The sequence below is a fragment of the Triticum dicoccoides genome, chromosome 4A (assembly GCF_002162155.2).
Source record: "Triticum dicoccoides isolate Atlit2015 ecotype Zavitan chromosome 4A, WEW_v2.0, whole genome shotgun sequence".
Lineage (NCBI taxonomy): Eukaryota > Viridiplantae > Streptophyta > Magnoliopsida > Poales > Poaceae > Triticum > Triticum dicoccoides.
Genome location: NC_041386.1, coordinates 147,770,575 through 147,778,701, shown reverse-complemented (window position 1 = coordinate 147,778,701; position 8,127 = coordinate 147,770,575).

Below are 8,127 nucleotides of genomic sequence, written 5' to 3'. Positions count from 1 at the left end.
TCCCTCTCCCTCTCTCTCTCCCTCCCTCCCTCTCCCTCTGAGATTGGTGCTGTATACCATGGTGAAAATACTGACAGCTCTTTCTTGTGGAGGTTCAGAATAGGCGATTCCTTCAGTTTAGTTGCATGGAGGAATAGCCTTCAGAAGCGATTTCAGTTTAGTTGCATGGAGGAATAGCCTTTAGAAGTGATTTCAGTTTAGTTGCACGGAAGAATAGCCTTCAGAAGTGATTGGTTCCAACATCTCGTTGATCGAGTTTGTCAGAAATTAAAAGGCTGGAAAGAGAAAATGCCATCTCTAGGTTAGAAGGAAGATCTTGTTAAAAGTTGTGGCAGAAGCAAACCCATCTTATGCTATGTCAGTGTGGAATTTGTAAGGCGCCCTTGGGAAATTGTAAGGCAATCACTAGTGAAATCTCAGCGTTCTGGTGGATGATGATTTGAAGAAAAGAATACATTGAATGGCGTGGTGGAAAATGAGCATTCTGAAGATGATATGAGAAATGGCTTTTAGGGACCTTCGTAGCTCTAATTTTGTTATGTTGGCAAAGCATTGTTGGCGACTAATCCAGAATCTAGAATATTTGTAGTGCAGGTGTTCTTAGAGCAAAAATATTTTTTAGATGGTGAAATTTTGAAGGCCTCCGCTTCGTATACATGGCAGAGTACATTTGCAGGAGTCCAAACTTTTAAAAGGGGATTACTAATTACTGAACAAAACATAAACATATGGAATGACCCATGGATCCCTTCAAGCAATGACATAAAGATCATTACGCCGAGAGGTTACAGAATGCTATCAAAAGTAGAAGAGGTTATTTATCCACATACTGGAGCATGGGATGAAGTTCTGATCCAAGAAACTTTTTATGCATTTGAATATTTGATGCTCGCCGCATATTGAAGATCCCATTTAGTGTACAATGTATTGATGACGTCGTTGTATGGCACTAAATCAGAGACCTTCTCTATCCGTTCAACATATCACAAGTCTGTTCAGCATATCACAGGGAATGCTCACAAATTTGGTCATTGTTTATACCCGGAGAATGGACAAAGATAGGTAAACACGAACCCTATCTGATCTAGAATTTGGAAACTGATGGTTCTCGGGAAAGTCAAGATCTTCATGTGGAAAGTTCTACATGGAATCTTGTCATGCATGGGTACTTTGATGAACAGACACGTGGTAACCCAAGCTCAATGTCTGGTTTGTAGGTTGGGGGCTGAGGATATAAAGCACTGCTTGTTCTGGTGTAAGCGCATCAAGGAAATCTGGAAGTAGCTGGGCTTTATGGAGTTGGTTATCAAAGTTGTTGAGATAGACCAGGTTCACTCATCATGAGTCGGCTGCTTGTTGACAATGCAGAGAAGAAACTCCCAGGAGATTTACTAATTACTGTGCTTGTAGCCATGGCTTCTGTTGGAAACATGAGCAATTTACCATATGATTTTATTAACAGAAAGTCAGAAATGGTAGATAAAACATGACTATTGTAGCAGAGATAAAACAAGTCATGCAATCTGACAAAGAGAAGGTAAATAGCATCTGCATATATGAATTAGAAACGAACATATCTAGAGAAAACACTAGAGCAAGAAGCTGAGGTAGCACCTCAAACAGAAATAGCATGAGAACATACGGAACAAGAGCAGAAGCACTGGTCTTGGGATCAGTGTCCTCGCCAGCCATGTCGTTGAAGAGGTTGTCGACGTCGGGGAAGAAGTCGTCGTCGGGGAAGTAGTCGTCGGAGTTCGGGCCGTCCGTGACGAAGAAGTTAGTAGTCGCGCGGAGCGCTCCCCAAAACCTTATCACCCCTCTCCCGTACAGGACTCAAAGATGTGCGGTTTCGGAGTCCTACTGTCCTGACCTGCGGTGCACGCGTGCACGCCTCAAGCCAATATGGGCAAGATTGTGGCAGTAGCTCAGTGCCCAGGAACTCGGTGGCGAGAGGAAGAGAATCTTCTGGTGTGTCACTCTGGAGAGGAGCGATCTTTCTTTTATAGGCACAGGAGAAGGAGGCGAGAGAATGCGCCGGGAGCTGAAGGGAACGAGGGAGACGAAACATACAGGCAGCAGCCGAAGGGTGCAGCGTTCGTATTCAATATCCACTACAGCAAAAACTTTCCAGCTTCCGAGTGACCTTTCGTATATCCGTAGTGCGTGGCAAAAATTTAGATATCGGCTCGGCTCATTCCCGCAACCCGCGGCGCATCGTGACGAGGCGGGCGGTGGAGGAGGAGCGCGCATGAGTGTCCCTCTTGTTCTCATGCTCAAACAGGTGGGGAAACATCCTCCCTTATAAGGAGGGCCAACTCCCACTAAACTAGCAATGTGGGACTAAACTTTAGTTCCATCTCTTGCCTTGCACGAATGGGCTGCGTGGGCCTCTAGGATTTATTGGGATTTTCTGAAACTGCTATTGGGCTGGCCCAAAATAGACAAAATTACAGCAATCTCCCACCAGATCCCAGAGGCACACAAAATTTGCCTTTGGTTCCAAAACACTATTTTTGATATTGCATTGGAGATAGTTAAGTTGAACTTCCGTCTAAAACTCTATCCTATATACTAGTAAGCAACTTGAACAATGGACTGGGCCTTGAACTGCAGGTTTTATGCGAATCTAGCTTCACACAAAGCGTTGACTGATACTAGGCTATCGTGGGTCTTCCCCGTGGGTGGAGCTTATGCATCATACTCTGAGACCTTTCACGAGTTTACTAGAGATCACCCTATTCTCATAGATTGCGACATTCAACAATCATACTCATATAGGTGTGTTCTTCAAAAGATGTTTTGCAGGACATCTCTACTTTAATGAGCCACTTAGAACACATTAAGATATACATCAACCAGCCATGCAGTTTAGGAGAGTATTGCATCTTCATGGAGTGGTATTGTTAGTACTAAGGATACTCTCCTGTCAGTTGACCAATGCTTGTCTTCCACATCTAATTCACGGGATCTCTGGTCACATAGACTAGGTTACCACTGTGAACAACTCACATTATGGGTCTCATACCCATCTCCTTTGATGCATTATCAATCACATTATGTGATAGGCCCTTAGTAAAAGGATCTGCCAGATTTTTAGACGTTTGGATATAATCCAATGCAATAACTCCAGAGTTTTTCATTTTTCTGACAGACTTTTACCTTCTCTGAATGTGTCTTGATGACTTCATGTTATCCTTTGAGCTGCTCACTTTCTTGATCACAGTTTGATTGTCGCAGTTCATAAGGATACCCAGCACATGTTTCTCAACAACCGGCAAGTCATTCAAGAGCCGATGAAGCCAATCTGCTTCGACCGTAGTTGTATATAGTGCTGTGAGTTCTGCTTCCATTGTTGACCTCGTTAAGATGATCTGCTTGCAAGACTTCCAAGAAACAGCACCACCTCCATGAGTGAATAAATACCTGCTCATGGCATTTATCTCAACAGCATCTGAGATCTAGTTTGAGTCACTATACCCTTCTTGTACCTTTGGGTACCCAGTGTAGTGAATTCCATAACTCGCAGTGCCTTTCAAGTAATGCATAACTCTCTCTAGAGCTTTCCAATGCACATCTCCTGATTTTGAGACAAACCGGCTCAGTTTGCTAGCAGCAAAAGAGATATCAGGTCTTGTAGCACTGGCTAAGTACATAAGCGAGCCAATAATGTGAGAATATTTCAATTGATCTCTAGCAATTCTTCGATTCTTTCGAAGTAACACGCTAGCATCATATGGTGTTGGAGAGGGCTTGCAGTCACTGTAGCCAAAGCGACTCAAGATCTTTTCCACATAGTGAGATTGGAACAATGTAATCCCACCATCATCGTTTCTCCACAACTTGATGTTCAACATGACATCAGCCACTCCTAAATCCTTCATCTCAAAACAAGGAGATAGGAAATCCTTGACCTCCTTAATAACATTCAGATTTGTTCCAAAAATCAGCATGTCATCAACATACAAGCAAAGGATAACTCCCTTGTCCCCACCATGGTGATAGTACACACATTTATCAGCTTCGTTTACAACAAAGCCCGCAACTGTTAAAGTTCTTTCAAACTTTTCATGCCACTGCTTCGGTGCTTTCTTGAGTCCATACAAAGATTTCAGCAACTTGCACACTTTTCCTTCCTGACCATCGACTACAAACCCATCTGGTTGTTCCATATAAATTTCCTCGTCCAACTCACCATTTATGAAAGCACTCTTAACATCCATTTGATGAACGAGAAGACCATGTGAGGCAGCTAGTGAAAATAGTACTCAAATAGTGGTCAGTCGAGTCACGGGTGAGTAAGTATCAAAGAACTCTTCACCTTCCTTTTGGGTATAACCCTTAGCCACGAGCCGAGCCTTGTACTTCTCAATAGTACCATCAGTCCTAAGCTTCTTCTTGAATACCCATTTGCACCCTATAGGTTTGCACCCATAAGGACAATCAGTTATCGCCCAAGTTTCATTTGCCAAGATGGAATCCATCTCACTACGGACCGCTTCCTTCCAGTAGTCACTATCCTCAGATGCACAGACCTCTGAAATAGAACTGGGAGTGTCATCTATGAGATACACAAGAAAATCATCACCAAAAGACTTTGCAGTCCTCTGTCTATTGCTCCTAGTAGGAACTTCATTGTTCTCCTCCACAGGATTTTCAAAGTGTTCCATCAAAATGATAGGTTCGGTAATTGTAACTAATTACCGATTCGAGGAATTAGGCATCTCCTGATTTGATGAGCTCGCCATATCCTTCATGGGAAAGATATCTTCAAAGAAAGTCGCATCATTCGACTCCATGATTGTACCGACATGCATGTCAGATACCTCAGATTTTACAACCAAGAAGCTATAGCCAATGCTATGAAAAGCATATCCCAGGAAAACACAATCCATAGTTTTTGGTCCAAGTTTGCGCTTCTTTGGAATTGGCACATTGACTTTCGCCAAACAACCCCATGTTCGTAGGTAAGAGAGTTTTAACCTTTTCTTCTCCCATTCCTTGAATGGAGTTATTTCTTTGTTCTTTGTGGGAACTCGGTTTAGGACATGACATGCAGTCAATATCGCCTCCCCCCACCATGCCTTGGAGAGACCCGATGTGTCTAACATGACATTAGCCAAATCAGTTAGAGTACGGTTCTTTCTTTCCGCTACCCCATTTGACTGAGGTGAGTAGGGAGGCGTCCTCTCATGGATTATACCATGTTCCTCATAGAAGGAATCAAATTCATTTGAGAAATACTCTCCACCACAATCGGACCTAAGCCTCTTAATCTTTCGATCAAGTTGGTTTTTCGCTTCAGCTTTATAGATCTTGAAATAGTTCAAAGCCCCATCCTTAGATTTCAGAAGATACACATGGCAGTATCTAGTGGATTCATCAATTAATGTCATAAAATACTTCTTTTCACCTTTTATCAATACACCATTCATTTCACAAAGATCAGAATGTATGAGCTCTAGTGGTGCAAGATTTCTTGTTTCCGTAGTCGTATGAAACTTATGAGGTTGCTTAGCTTGCACACACACTTGACACTTAGATCCCCTGACAGTGGTGAAACTAGGGATTAAGTTCAACTTCGCTAGTCGCAACATGCAACCAAATTTAACATGACAAAGACGTGAATGCCACACATTTGATTCACTGTTGTTGCAAACATGATTAACAAATTTATTGCAAACATCTGACAAGGATAAACGAAACAGGCCTCCTGACTCATAGCCTTTACCAACAAAGGTTCCATACTTGGATATTACAAATTTATTCGACTCAAAGACAAGCTTGTAACCATCTCTACACAGAAGAGATCCGCTAACAAGATTTTTATTGATGGAGGGGACATAATGCACGTTCTTCAGCTGCATGATCTTCCCCGAAGTAACCTTCAGATCGACCGTGCCAACACCACGAACAGAAGCACTTGAACTGTTACCCATTAGCACGGTGGAAGTCCCTGCGGTCTGATAAGGCAAAAACAAGGAAATATCACCGCATACATGCACATTAACACTCTTGTCAATCAACCAATCAGGAGAATGACATACTGAAAGAATAGTGGGAAATATACCATACCGCCTTTCCCAAGATGATGCTTGTCATAGCGATTAGGGAAACTAGGAGCCCAGTGATCAGGATCTCCACACACATGACAAACACCTTTCTTTTTGTCATTCTTCTTCTTGAAGTTTGTGTGCTGTACAGCCTTGTTCTTCCCATCAAACTTTGCTTTACCATCAAACTTTCCCTTGTTCTTGAACTTGTGGGCCTGGAAGTTTTTCTTCTTTACCAGATTGGCACTAGATCCTCCATCAATACCTCGAGCACGTACGTATTTTGCTCTCGCCTTTTCTTCCACATCAAGAGTACCAATGAGATTCGAAACAGAAAACTCCTGCCTCTTATGCTCCAGTAAGGTTGCAAAGTTCCTCCACGAAGGAGGAAGCTTAGTGATGATGCCTCCGGCAACAAACTTGTCCGGTACGTAGCATACAATTGAAGTGCTCACGTTCTCCAGCAAACAATTGTAGCTCATGAGCTTGCTCAACCACGGAGCGCTCTCCAGTCATCCTGTAGTCATAGAATTCACTGGTACAACAACGTTCTATGCAAACGGTTTTTAACCCTTTTCCACGACGACATTTGGAACCGTCGCCAAGTGAGTGTGGGCGATAGGGGGGTCCGTCCCACACGACCCAGAAACCGTCGGGTATAGGCCCTCCTGGGACACCAAATGAGCTCGTGTGCGATCGGGCGAGGCATCAAAACCCAATCATTTCCATAGGTATGTACATCCCACACGGTGAATCCCAGAAAATCATTTCCGTAGGTATGTATATCCCACACGGTGAATCCTAGAAAATCATTTCCGTGTGTATGTACATCCCACACGGTGAATCCTAGAAAAACATTTCCGTAGGTATGTATATTACTCACAGTTCTTTGTGTGGATACGTTTGTGCAAGGTGGCCTAACGCAAACAGTTCGCTGCCGGAAGTCGTGTGTGATTGTTAGTTGATCGAACACGCCTACTTTCTGGAAACCGTGCGGGTTGTTTGAGTTCATCGCACACGTGCTGTCTGAGTAACCGTCTGCAATAGAAAAACCCTAATAAGCAGGGTAATTAGCCTATTATTGATAATCCATGTACTAATCAAACTGATATTTCTTATAAAACACGCAAGATATTTCATATCTGTATAAAAGCAACTAGGATTTTATAATCGAATTACATCAGATAGCTTCGGCACTCAGTTACGCCATTACACAACAGCACCAAGTTTCACATGCAACATCAATAACCTTTGGAAAGTAGCATCATACACGGTAAATAGACAGATGAATCTCATCTGGGAAACTGTAGAAGCGGAAGGCAAATATTGAGCCTTCAGTGATGTTGAATGTCCTTGCAACTTTAGGCCAGTGGCTATGGATAATTGCCCGCCCAACCTTCGTCCTCTTCAGCAAGACTTCAATATTGTACCGTGGGTGTTGAATGAATACCTTCCTCGCCTCTTGACCATGCGGGTGGTTTAAGAGGTAATCATCGGTGAACTGCTTTGAAAAGTACTGAAAACAAAGCTATGCATAAATCGCCGTTGTAAATTTTGAAATGGTGCAAGGGTTAAAAACAAGGTAAAAGAGTTGGTACCACCCTATAGTTGACTGATGTCTTCTTTATTGTGCAAGCAAAGATCTTGCTGTTATTCGTCACAAGTTTCTTCATCCTAACAATCTTTCTGAGTTTCTTAACTTGACTGATATTCATGGACATCTCATTTCCCCATATGCAAAATGGGTCGAACAGTGGGTCTAAGCCTCTGACAGCAGGACCTACATGTGCAAGACCAAATTGTAAGAAACCTAAATATTAAAATGATTCCTGCAACTGCAAAATAATGTGCTATTAGCCAAAGGACCCTGCTTGAACAAACCTCAATGGTCCGCACTGTCTCCCATTGTTTCCCTGCAACACACATAAGGAAGATCTTGATCAAGTTAACTAAGAGTTGTCATACTATCAGTAGAATATGTATTGAGTACAGCCAAATTTGATTGGTGTCACATGCATAACAATACAAAATTGTACCCACAACAAATGAAAATCAAATTGCAGAACTGAGCCAAACA